The sequence below is a fragment of the Lepeophtheirus salmonis genome, chromosome 12 (genome assembly GCF_016086655.4).
Source record: "Lepeophtheirus salmonis chromosome 12, UVic_Lsal_1.4, whole genome shotgun sequence".
In the NCBI taxonomy this organism is placed as follows: Eukaryota; Metazoa; Arthropoda; class Copepoda; order Siphonostomatoida; family Caligidae; genus Lepeophtheirus; species Lepeophtheirus salmonis.
Window position 1 is genome coordinate 7894821 of NC_052142.2, and position 13402 is coordinate 7908222.

A 13402-nucleotide genomic window follows, 5' to 3' on the forward strand; every position below is an offset into this window, starting at 1 on the left:
TTCCCCTACCTCTTGAGTTGCATTTAGAAAAAGCCTATGGAGAAGGGATTACTATAGGTGTTTTGGGAGTCTAACCAGTTTTGTGAATACGGGACTCCTGGTGTTCCTATTAAAAAATTGGTTCTGCCAGGAAAAAAAAAGTTAAGTTCCGTATATATGGAGATTATTCGGTTTTTATTAATCCCCCGTTACAAGAGCACCGCCATTCTCTTCCTCTATCGGAAGGTTTAATGGGGAAATTTGGAGGACGCTATGGATTTTCAAAGATCAATCTTGCAGACGCCTACACTCATATGAAATTGGCCCCTCTTAGTCAATAAAGGCTTGCTCTCAGCATACACAAGGGAGTGCTCGTGCAAAAATGTCTTCCTTTTGCTATAAAATCTGCACCTAAATACTTTCTACAAATAATGGAACAACTGACAAATGATTGACAAGGAGTAGCTGTATACTTTGATGATATTCTAGGTTGTGGACGAGATGCTGAAGATCCCAACAATAATTTGCAAAATTTATTTCAACGTTTAGAGGACAATAGTCTTGGATGTCGAATAAAGAAATGTTAATTTGGTTAACCGTTTGTCGAATATTTAGTTCAGGTATTATCGAGTGAGGGAATTGCTAAATGACCTAAAGTAGGTGACGTTATCAAATTAGAAGAATTTTTCAGGTCTCAAAGCCTGTCTTGGGTCTTTTCAGTTTATTCTATCTTTTTATCCCCAAATCTCTCTACTAATTTCAGCTCCACTATACGAGCTTACAAAGAAAAAGATTAAATGGAAGTGGAATTCAAAACAGGATTAGTCTTTTAGATATTAGAAGGAATATCTTTATTCAGAAAATGTAATTGTACACTACCATTGGGATCTTCTTCTTGGTTTATCTTGCAATGCCTCTAATGTTTTGATTGGAGCAGTACTTTCTCACCTTTTCTATGATGGGAGCATTTCTAATGCTTCTAAAATACTTATGCAAGTTCAAATAATTATAACGAAATTCAGAAGGAAGCTCTCACTATTGTATTTGAATTAAAAAAGTTCTATCAATGCATTTATGAAAAAAAAAAATCATTTTGGTTACGGATCATTGTTTCTAGTAGTAATTTTGGCTATGGAAAATATTATCCTTTATAGAGATATAATGTCAGTTGAAGGAAGATCATTGGTAAAATAGTCAAGCAAAAACCCCATTATATCCAAAGCTATAAGGTTCACTCGAGAAGGGTAGATTCCAAAGAGCAATGATGAAGACTCAGAACTTCAAAGATTCTGGCCAATTTCTTTATCACTTTCTCTTTATAATGGATTTTTGGTTTCAGGGTCACAAGTAGTCATACCTGCGAACCTACATAATGATGTATTTTAGCTATTACATACAATACATTTTGGAATTCAGTGGATGAATCAATTAGCTCGCACATAAGTTTATTGACCAAGAATTGATGAAGAAATTGAATAAGTCTGTCGCCGATGCGTTCCTTGTGGAGATTATCAGAATAAACCTTCTAAACCCCAGTACATCCTTGGATGTTACGAGAAAAACCATGCAGCCAAATACATATGACCATGCTATAAACTTTATGGGTACTAATCGTTTACTTCTTAAAGATGCTTATTCAAGGTATCCTTGCATACATCCTACTTTATCAATTACAACTAAATCAACCATTGATCTTTTAAAACAGGATTTTGCTCATTTTGGTTATCCTCACACATTGATAACCGATAATGCTGCTTTGTTCTTATCGGAGGAATTCAAAATTTGGCGTAAAGAACGTGGCATTGAGTACCTAACATGAGAATGATTCCCCTCCTTATGGTCCACTAAATTTACGCCGATCCAAGCGGACCCGAAGCCGATTAATAGATTTTCACCTTAATTCGTTTTGCTTAAATTATTTCACTTTGTATATTTTTCATTATTATATTTCATATATTTTTCATATATTTTTCATTATTACATTTTTGAGTATTTAATTTTCATACGCTTGTTATTGTTATGTTTCATAATTTATTGATTAATATTGTTCATAATTATTAGGGAAGTGTTGCATATGCATATTAATAATTATATATATTCACATCAACTTACACTTCTTTCTTTCCTTTATATTATGTGTACATAAATTCTAAATACATTCTGTCTTAAAATAGTTATAGAACGTGAAATACCTTATAATTTAATTGAAAGTCACAACAATCTTGACGTATATGAAAACAAAAATAGAATACAATTGAATAAAAAACTCAAAAAATAGTTGATAAATTTTTTTGAACATTATACTCAATTTTTAGCACAAAGTTAATAGAAATAAAAAATTATACAATAACGCTTTTTTCACTAATATTTTTCATCCACTATGCTTTTTAATAGTGTCGTCAAAGAGGATATACTATTGATATTAATCATTTAATTTATATTATTGTATGCTGTTAATATACCGTTGTTATTATCTATGACGTCAAAATCTGACTATCTTAGCTAGCAGTAGGTGTAGTACATCTGAAGAATCAATTTTCTTTTCAATTCGCTGTTGTCATTATTATTTAGCTCCTGAGTAGTGAATGTCCTTTCATACTACATTCAATTATATTAAAAACTTGATTAAACATTCGTGTGTGCTCATAAAAGATGGAGAATAATCTTGAGTATTTTATAAAAGTTATAATTCTAAGTCCTTGTTGTATTCAGAGTAGAATAGAGATCCACATCGGAATCAGTCTTTACCAAGGTGACTATATTCAAAGTTGAGGCAACAACGATCTTCTAAGGCAGACTGGTTGGCGTTGGGTTACTCAGCTGACGTAGTAACGTCACTGTTGCGGAAGTTCAGATAATTTCATTGAAGTGAAATACACTAATTTTGATCTGCTAAGCAAAAAGGGCATCATTTCGAGGTTCAAGGGGTGTTTGTGGCATGCCCTGCTGTCCCAATCTATGGTATGCTCAGTATTTGCATTTCCTCCTCTGAAAAACGTGATGCTACCGCATCTTTGGATCTCAGGAGAAAAGATCTTGTTAATATTAAGAATGCTAAGATTGGTGGTAGGCATTTTACATCCAATGATTTTTAGCAGAATCTCCAGTCTGAGCTTTTTGTCTTAAAGGCCAGCAAGAAATTCAAAAAAGATACAGTACCCTCACTCCATATTCCCTTTGCTTCTCTCAGTTCAGATGCACCCAAATCTTCCAGAGATATTCGCAAGGAAACGTGTGAAAGGAAAGAGCTTGTGAAACAACATAGGCAAGTATTTGAACCTTGGAAAAAAATGTAGTTTGCAATGTTGAGAGGGTTTTTTTATGCGTCGAAGCAATCAATATATGTGAAATTCGACACACATGAAAAATAAATTGTTGTTCTCCATAATTGAAAGGCTTTAACAAGCTGGCATTTTAATGAAAGCCTCTCTCCGGACAACTTTTCATTTGAAAATCCTGCGGATAAACAAAGCTGAATTTATGCCTTCCCTGACCGTCCTCATTTGCTAAAATTATTTTGAAATCATTTATTAAGTCATGGATACATTTTCAATGATTCGGATGGTGATTCTGCAAGTTTTACTAAAGAGGACTTCCTATACCTTCTTGAACAAGATTGTGGTGAGTGTAAGAAAACATTCAAAATGACTGAATAATCCCATTTTGAATGTAATGGAAATGTAAAACAACGAGTTAGAACTGCGGTGTAGTTTTTATCTAACACAATGTACAGCATTTTATTCATCTATGGCACAAGAAAGAATTTATGTCTAGAATAATTCAAATAGTTAATGATGGATTTGATTGTATAAATGCTAGTAGAGCATACAGCAAAAAAAAAAAAAAAACTTTCTTGTGGGTTTGGCATACGTTTTCAAAAACAGATTTCAACCATTCAATACGGCAAAAACACCCAAATATGAAGCCAGGCAACAGAAGGTAATTTTCCTTGATGATAGCGCTCCACCGCATTTCTCTATAGCCACCTGCTAGCTTGTTGAATCGTAAGTTTTTTTTTTAAAGTCTCCTTTCATAGGCGCATACCTGGTATAGTCACCTTGGACTTGACAATGTCCTTGTTAATTTCCTTCTTCCCCTCCTTTGCCAAAGTTGATTGTATCTGATCTAATTACACGTCATGACAGCAAAGCTGCTCTCCTCCAAAAAATTCTTCAAATTGTCAGGGCTACCATGTTTATTTTCATTTTCTTTTTTTTAACATGACCAAAATATGCATAAATTTCAACACTAAATATCCTCTACGAAATCAAGTCAGTGGTGAAGAATTTAGCATTGATGCATATTATGTTGACAGATTTAAAAAAATAAATACTTGGATTGGATGTAATGAGTTCCTTTTTTTTTTAAATACAAGGTGAAGATGCATTCCCTTCAAATAGTTCTCAAATATCATTTGCCGGAAAATATACTAATTCCTTATAAAGAGCAATAGTTATATTGTGTATAAATTAATTTTTTGCACATTTTTTTCTTTTTCTTAATATACATTTTTACAATTTACGCAATTTCACCATTTTTTGATTTCCCTTTATTAATATTTACTGTACAAATGATATTGATTACATGAAAAGTATTGATCTATTTTTACCCCGTCATTTAAACTCATCATTACTTTGATTTATGAGGATAGTTTATAATAGAAAATGACTAGATTAAAATAAAAAAATTAAAGTTTTAAATATCTTAATTAGGATATTTAAGCTATTATAAGAATTTCATCTCCAAAATCAACAGATGATTTCCAAAAAATTTTAGGGATGGTTCAGTTCTATTCACAATTCATCAAAAATTTGTCAAAATGGACAGTGATGGTATTTCCAGTTGTAAAGAAAAAATTTATATATAATGATGAATGTGAAAGAGCTTTTCAAGTTATGAAAATACATATTATATAACTTTCTTTATTTACTTATAAAGAAATAGTCGGAACTTTTTTTTAAAAATATGCATACTAAACCTCCCGATTATAATATCAGGAAACCATCGAGGATTGGTGAAAGAGGTTACAAAAATGTCTTGAAGGAAGTTAAAAGCATTCATAGAGATGCAGCGGTTCGGGTGAACCTGGACAATAACTTTAAATGGGAGACTTTTGTGCTCAAAATGGAAAATATAGAATGTTTATGCTTTAGAGGAGATAATGTTAAACACATTGATTTATACGATATAACAATCAAATATGGTTTTAATGAGCATCCTACATTTTGTCTGAGTCAAGCTTGTTTTTATACTAGATTCCCTATAGACGTTAGGGGTGAAATTGTTGAATTAAAAAAATGCAATTTGATGAAAATAAGAAATATGGACAGATCAATTGAGGATTTCACTTTTAAAATAAATGCAATTGACAATAATAATATTAATAAAAAGAAGAAATGGGTTGTCACGCTTATCAATACTTTCAAAAGAGTAAACGAGGCAAATGTGGTTGAATGGATGAAGCAATTTGGGGAAATTATAAATCACTATCCCAAAAAAAAAAGCCAATTTATGACAAAATGTTATAAGGAGATTTGGCGTGACAGTGACTACATCGTGGAAATTTTAGGCCATCCTTCGTCTATACGTCAAATTTTATCAATGCAAGGAAATTTAATTAAGCTAAAGTTTTCTGGAGTGAAACTTCTTCCAGAATTGATTATGATCTTCTATCCGAGAAAAAAAATTGAAGAGGTTATTGAGATCCGAACTGTAGAAGAAAAAGATAAATATAAGTTTGCCAGAAATGATCAAGATCTTCTATCTGAAAAACAAATTGAAGAAGTTTGTGAGACCCAAACTGTAGAAGAAACAGATGAAGAGAAGTATTCTGGAGTAAACAATGCTCCGGCAAATGATGATGTAGAACAAATGCATATCGATTATTCGGATAAGGGAAACGAATGTTCTCTTTTTTGAAAATGATAAGACGAATGATGGAGAAAGTAGAAAGCCAAAAAAACAATCCAAGCCTCATTTGGACGTCCATACAATTCTGGAAAGTCGTACTCGTGCTTCTTCTGTAGGAAAAAGAAGTAAACCAGAAAGAGATCGTTCCCCTGTAAGAGAGAAAAAACAATCAAAAAGCTCTGAGTCTGGTGCTTCTTTATAGATGGTGGACCACTCCTGTTATCCTTTTATTTACTTTTTACATAATTATAAAATGAAGCTATCAAACATAAAAATACAGACCCTAATTGTGGACTTCTTTCCGAATAAAATTTCCAATTCCATTGAATATGGGCATCAATAGGATCATTTCTTTAAATACAATTAGGGGTAAAGATAGAAGATCGATACATGCAGTAATAAATCACTTGATGTCATTGGATCCTGACATCGTTTGTCTTCAGGATATTAAATCAGAGATCTCTTTTTCTTCCTATAATAACTGTCCCATATGCTTACCTAAAAGATTCCATTGTTTCTTTACTGGAAATTGATCTAATAGAGGAGTCTTAACTCTTATTTAAAAAAAAATGTATTGGCATAAAATCCAAATTTCTTTAAATGGGATGAGTTTCAGTCTTATAAATGCCTAAGGGCGAATGAAAGGTCTACTTCTTTTTTTCAAGCAATTTTTAATAACAAAATAAAGGATTCAACTCCGTTCCTGCTAATTGGGGATTTAAATGTTGATCTCCATAAATTTAATTCACACTATGAAAACCTTAGCGCTCTACAAAATATAATTCTTAAGTTGAATCATGTTGACTTAACAAAAAAAAAAAAAAATCAATCCGGAAGAGGGAATTTCTTGGAGGATAGGGAATCAGTCTTCCAGAATTGACTTAGCTTTGATTTCTCTTACATTGACTCATATGGTCAAATGATATTTTATAAACCTGAACCTTCCTCTGATCATAAATTGATCTGCTTGGAATTACACAAACCTTATAAAATTTCTCAATTATGAATACCAAAATGGATGATTAAAGACGATAAATACAAAATGAAATTAAAAAAAGAATTGATAGGAGTATTGTCTAAGCAGAAGCAACCAATTCTTAACAAAAAAATTGGCATTGTACAACTAGGATTTTAAAGGAATAGGAAAATTTCCGATGTTTCACGCAATATTCAAGCTGCAATTAACACAGTGGAAAGTAGGAAGAAGTTTGGAGCAATAATAACAATAGACTTCTACAAAGCTTTCGACTCTATTTCACATAGGCAAATTCTTAGATCTATAAAAAAGTTACTTCCGAATAGTTTGTTTAACCCTGCTCGTACACTGCTATATAACGGCACTTCAACGATCTCAATGGATGGACTAAAAAGCAAGCCAATCATCTTAGAAAAAGAGCTGTCGTCAGGGATACCCCTCGGCTCCACTTTTTTTCATAGTTGTAATCGAAGAACTCGTTTTAGGTGTTACAAAGAGGTACAGAGGCTTTGGGATTAGCATTGAGGGATCTCAGCATATTATTGATTTTAATGCAGATGATGTAACTTTAACCGTAGAGGCAAATTCTGAGTCTCAGCTGATTGCCAGAATAAAAGTCTTACTTAATTATGTTCGGAAGTTTCAAGAAAAAACAGGATTGGCTTTGAATAATAATATGACCTCTATGTTACCTTTTGGGCTCTTGTAACCCTGAAGAGGATCTTAAAGTTGGAAGTTGCAAAGTTAGAAAAATGGTGGAAATTTTGGAATGCAGTGCTATTCATGAATATCACTGGAACGAAATTCGGATCTCCGTCCACAAATGAATTTATTTTTGGAAAAGATTCAACCTTCAAAAAAGAGTTGACTTTTATAACAATTTGGTAATACCTTTAATTTTATATAAGGCTACATCAAGTCCCCAAATAGCTGAAAAAGCTATTTTAGACGAAGACACATGGCTTAATTGTTTGGTTTATTAGAATTATATCGAAGTTATGAAGAGACCTAAATTCCATATAGGTGGTGGAGTAGCCCAACTATCTCGTATTATCCCGAAAATTTACTCCAAATTTTTTTCAAGAAATCCAGCAGTAGAATGGAGAAGAAGTATAACAAACCTAAAACTGTATATTTGGGTTATGATGGGCACTAATCTGACCAACAAAATTACATCTTTGATCTTTCCAGTTCGGGGCTCAGCTCAGAGAATAATTTGGATGCTCACCACTGAATTTAGAAATGACTCAACCATTTATATAATTTGGCAAAATATAAATAAAAAGTTGTTTTTTAGAAATTTAAAGGTCCCCTCAATTTTAGAAGAACGTGCAATCACACGAAATATTATAACGGTTCATAATTTATATTCGGAAGAATTGCTCAACGATGGTCGAATAAGATTTCCACTTGTTAATTCTTCAAAATATTATTCAATGCCATGCCCGTGGCACATTAAGATGGCCCCCTAAATTTTGATGCAGCTGTGAATTGAATCTTGGAGCTGCATAGTTAGCATTTGGGCCTCCTTATGGGTTGTAAAAGAAAAATTGTGTCTTCTCTGAGTGGAATAAATGATGATAAAAAGTTTACCATGCAGTTACAAATCTCCACAGATTGTATTAAATATATTAAGCCCAGCAAAGACTTTGGGAAAATATATAATAACACACTTCATGTGCTTATAGACTGCCCTGCCATCTATATCTTAAAATGTTTCGTATCTATAAATCTAATAGGGCAGATGAATGGGAAGAAAAATATGTTAAACGTCTTGTTCTTTTTGGAATTTCAAAGAAGAAGGGTGGAACTTCTGAGGTAACAAGGGCTCTGGACTTTGCAATTCTTAATTGTAAAGCCCTCATCGCCAGCCAACTAACTAACTATCGGCCTATTCGTGAGTTGAGAGGTATCATCTTGGCAGCTTCAGCCAACTATGTCTCTCTCACAATGAAAATTCCTAAATCAGGATGTGAGTCATGGAATTTGGAAGGAGAAGAAATCTGGTACCTGCCATCAACTTTAAAAAAATCATCGAAGTACTTTAAAAAGGGTTTTAAAAAATTTTAACAAATATTTATCATAATTTTTAATTTGCATGTTTACTGTTGTTTTTTCAAAGATTGATATTTAGTTGAAATTCTACCCCAGAAAGTTATGTATAAACTTTAATGTTTATTTATGTAATTTTTTTACAAAATTGCTCTGGTTTATTTATATATATGTATGTTCTATATAATATATAAACCAAATAAAGAATTTTGAAAAAAACAAAGAAAAAAAAACATAGTTTATCCTAAATTTCTCAACTTTCATTCCACGACAACTTGTTACCTTTAGCCCTTACAACAGATGCGTCTGATAGTGGAATGGGAGCCGTTCTGGAACTGAAAGTGAATGGGTGCTGGCACACACTAGCATTTTTGTCTAAAGCCTTATCTGAAACGCAAAAGAAATGTTCAACTTTTGATAAGGAATTATTTATTATTAAGAAAGTATTAAACATTTTCTGTGGGCATTGGATGGAAAAAATAGCAGAGTTTAATTGGAGAATCGAGCATGTTTCAGGAAAATTAAACCACACTACGGATGTTCTTTCAAGAAATGTCAACAACATCAAATTAGGTCCCAATTTTCTTCAAGATATCATTGACGATCAAAGACTCCATGACCCTAAATTATTAAATTTTAAAATTAAGCCCTATCTCAATTGTGTATAACGTAGGCTCCTAAGAAACCTAATACATATCATATTGTTAGTAGTCTCCAATGTACCCTATATCCATAGATAGAATACTTCTTAGACATTTGTTCCTAGATATCCTTTTAAAAAAATATAAGTAACTTTGTAGTATCCTTTTCCACGATTGCAATTCGATTGCATAGAAAATGACACTACAAATTATTGGTGCAGTCGGTAGGATACCGTCTGCATGATCAACTTTTGCTTTTATTTTATTATTATTTTGGTATAGGCCAACATGCAAATGTTAAGTAATTTAAAAGTAGATTTTTGTGTAACATCTTCATGTTGTAAGTACGGTGTAGGACCTTTTGTTTAAAAAGTATTCTGAGGAGAACATTAGTAATGTAATATTAATAAGGTATAGGAGAGGAGACGAAAAATTTCTTAGTATTACGTTTTAGTAGAATCACTTCGCAAAATCACTGTCTACCCTTTAGATTAGCTCTGTGTTCATACGAAGGATAGTTATTAGATCTTTCTGTACGTTCTTAAATAAATATGTATTGGAAGATCCCAAAAATAATTTATGTCAGTTACAAAAGAATAGTTGTCGGCTAATTGAATTGTCATGTGACTTAAGGGAATGGTATGAGTTAGAGTATAAAATGTATATATTATATTTAAATGATTTCGTGTACCTGTGGCCAATGTAGTCGTTCTATCTGTTTATCTATTTCAGGCAATTTATATTTCTTCAACGAATTATTTCCCAATTAGAACTTCAAAAATCAGTAGGATTAGTTAGATCATGTGCAGAAAAGAAAAATTATGAAGAGAGGTGTTGAAGAGAGAGTCAAGTGTAATCTTTGATTGAAGTCTTCATGATTCACGGTGTCTATAGAAATTAATTGTAAATGCAAGGAGAGTTAAAAATAAAAACTCAATCCAATTAGGTATATTTAGGGCTAATCTGGGGTGAAGCGAAAAGTGATACACCCGTTTGATTCGAATATTAATTCTTAATTAAGTCTTAAGTACCATTGTAGACTTATTGTACCATTGTTTAAAATACTGATGTGATTATCAGCTGCCTGTTTTATTATTATGATATTTAATAGTAAAATGTTTAATGAAGATATACTACTTAGATGTTTTTTATCTGTTACTATAGATTTGAAAACGTCACACTCCATTACATCCAATAAACATCTTTTTGAAATTAAAGTTAAAGTCTGACTTGATGTATTCATCATTAACTTGATTTTTGAGATGAATATCCATGCTATTGATATGAGATGAGGATAATCAGTGGCGTTTAATTCTAGACAGGGGATGAAAGTCACATTTATGTCGACAAATCCGACAAGCCATCTGTTTCTCATCTGGTCCAGAAATTCAGACAGAAGGAGACGATATTTAGGCATTTTGTTCAGTTCTCTAGCGACTATCAGTATCTAATATTATATTAACATTGAATAGTAAAAGCGGGAATTAATAACGTTCTGGAGAGAGGAAGATGTTTATTATTTTAGTCAATGGACAATAATACCATAAGTATTTTTTTCCTCCTCCTCGCACGCCTTTGTATCCTTACCAAAATTATCATCCTTAGGTATAACAAGGAACTAAGTGTTAAAATTGTTGGGAAATATGGTATATCAGACAAGATTCCCCCATAGCAAAAACGAAACCGGGAAATTCCTAAGGGGACGAACTCCATCAGGTAACGTTTCCCAAAGTGCCATTGTGGATGCGAAGTTACTGAAGAAGATTTTACGTCTCTAAATATACTTTGGGGAAAAAACAATATAGTGAGTGAAATTACTGAATTAAAATTCGTAAGCTTGTATCTGCTAGGTAAAAACGGAAAAAAACCCCGAATTGGGCGTGATGTATTTCCAAGGAATAGCAGATCCTAAGAATTTGGCGCTCTATCTTATTGATGTAGAGTTATGGAGGAGGTAAAGTACGTTAATGACCTGGAAAAGACGGACATTCTAGTGAGTTCTGTGGGAGATAGTAAGTTAAATGTTATGACGACTCCTACTGAACTTGTTAATAACATGATCTAAAATATGGACAAACCATGGGGAATTAAGCCCCTAGTAGTTCATAGGTTAGGGCTATTATTCAATGAATCACTGAAGAGCAATGAAACAACTGTCCATATAATTAGAATTAGGTAATTACATCATTACTAAGGTTGGATCTGACGGGGAAGAAATTCGTTTAATAGAATATCTTGGTTCTGGTGAGGCAATGGAACGTGTCTCCACTTTTATTTTAATTTATTGCGAAGAGGTTGCTGATGTAATTATCACTGAGAAAATTGTAGAAATTGAGGCTAAATCGAAAAGGTACAAGATTTCTGATATCGGCATATCAGATATTGTATAGTTATAAGCAACAAAGGAAGATTGGAAAGTTTAATTTGAGTCACAATTAACTGAAATGAGGAGGACAAGGCGAAGAGACAATCAGGAATCGTTAATCATTTCAACTGTTGTGGAAAATCCTTGGTGAATAGACCCTGGAAGAAAATTAGGAACTATTCGGAAATTGAAGAAGTAAACACAAAATCATGAGCATGGTTATCTTCAATTGAAATGGAAGAAAATCTGCACCCCGTCTGGATAACACAAAAAAATTAGACCCTAATTAATATGTAATTAATTGCAGTGATTAGGTTTTTGCACTTAGGAATAATTCTTCACCTCTCAAGTTACTCCTTTATTATGTTTTATATAAAAGATAATATATAGGAAATGTCTTTACATAAAATGCAACGCAACTTAATATACATAAATATGCACGCAACTCCTCATGCCCCCCCTAAGATTTAAGGGAATATGCATAACGTTATAAATGAAATTAATTTTTTTTCGATATATACACAATTTAGAAATCAATATTAAATTGAACAGTTTTTTTTCTATTCAGTCACTCCTCCTCGACATTCTATATTCCATGTTTTTTTCTCCGGATTTGGGATTCTCAGACAATATCCCTGATTTGTTTAGCCTTAGGAACTTCCTATTTCGAATCAATTCACGATTGCTCTTAATCAATATATATGATCTCCCATAATTTCGGATGTCTTTGATCACGGCTTCAGTGTCCCAAGTTTTGGAAATAGGGTATCGTTACAATACATTGTTGACAATCTTGAACTCTGGTAGATCTCTGTTTGAATTCTCGGTAGTTATTGTTTTCTTCCGTTTCTGATAAACATCATTTGAATCGATTTTTCCGTAAGCATAAGGTAGTGTTGGTAGTTTGTGCGCTTTTATATGTCGAGAGTGATCCAACTCGATTTTCATAGGTATCCAAACCTCTTTGTGCAATACCTTTAATTTTAGTAAATGTATGGCATATTATGCAAGATTATTTAAACCAATTGCATACTTCTCCGCAAAGATGTTAAATGTCAATGGATTAAATGAAGCGTTGAAATAATGAAAGGAAAATTTAAATGTGCCGTCTTTGTTATACACTACAGACTTTTTGAAATCATATATTATAAGAAACAGAAGCTTCATAGTATACCATTAGAACTTTGCTAACGCGAGTTAAGGATTATAGTAGAGAACATCCGATTGTATGAGGTAAAATTCCCTTAATCAGTTACAAATAGAGTATTCTACGACGGGAAAAAATTTATAAGTAATGTGGAATATTTTGAAGTTTGAAAATCAAAATTTATTATAACCATAAAAATAGTTTCTGAAATCAGTGGCTCTTCTTGTATGTTACACAAATGTAAGAATATCCCTTGGAATAAACATTTAAAATGAAGTATAAGCAAGGGAAAAGAATCAGAATGCTGATGCTTGGAGTAAAAGATCCCATCA

General features: G+C 32.5%; 1 long non-coding RNA gene across 1 annotated transcript; it reads left to right on the forward strand.

The window, feature by feature from the left end:
• Nucleotides 1–44: 44 nt before the first annotated feature.
• On the forward strand, nt 45–2168 carry LOC139906778 (uncharacterized). Its single transcript, XR_011782703.1, has 2 exons — nt 45–1620; nt 1685–2168. It is a non-coding gene; the product is annotated as an uncharacterized lncRNA (long non-coding RNA).
• The last annotated feature ends 11234 nt before the right edge of the window (nt 2169–13402 follow it).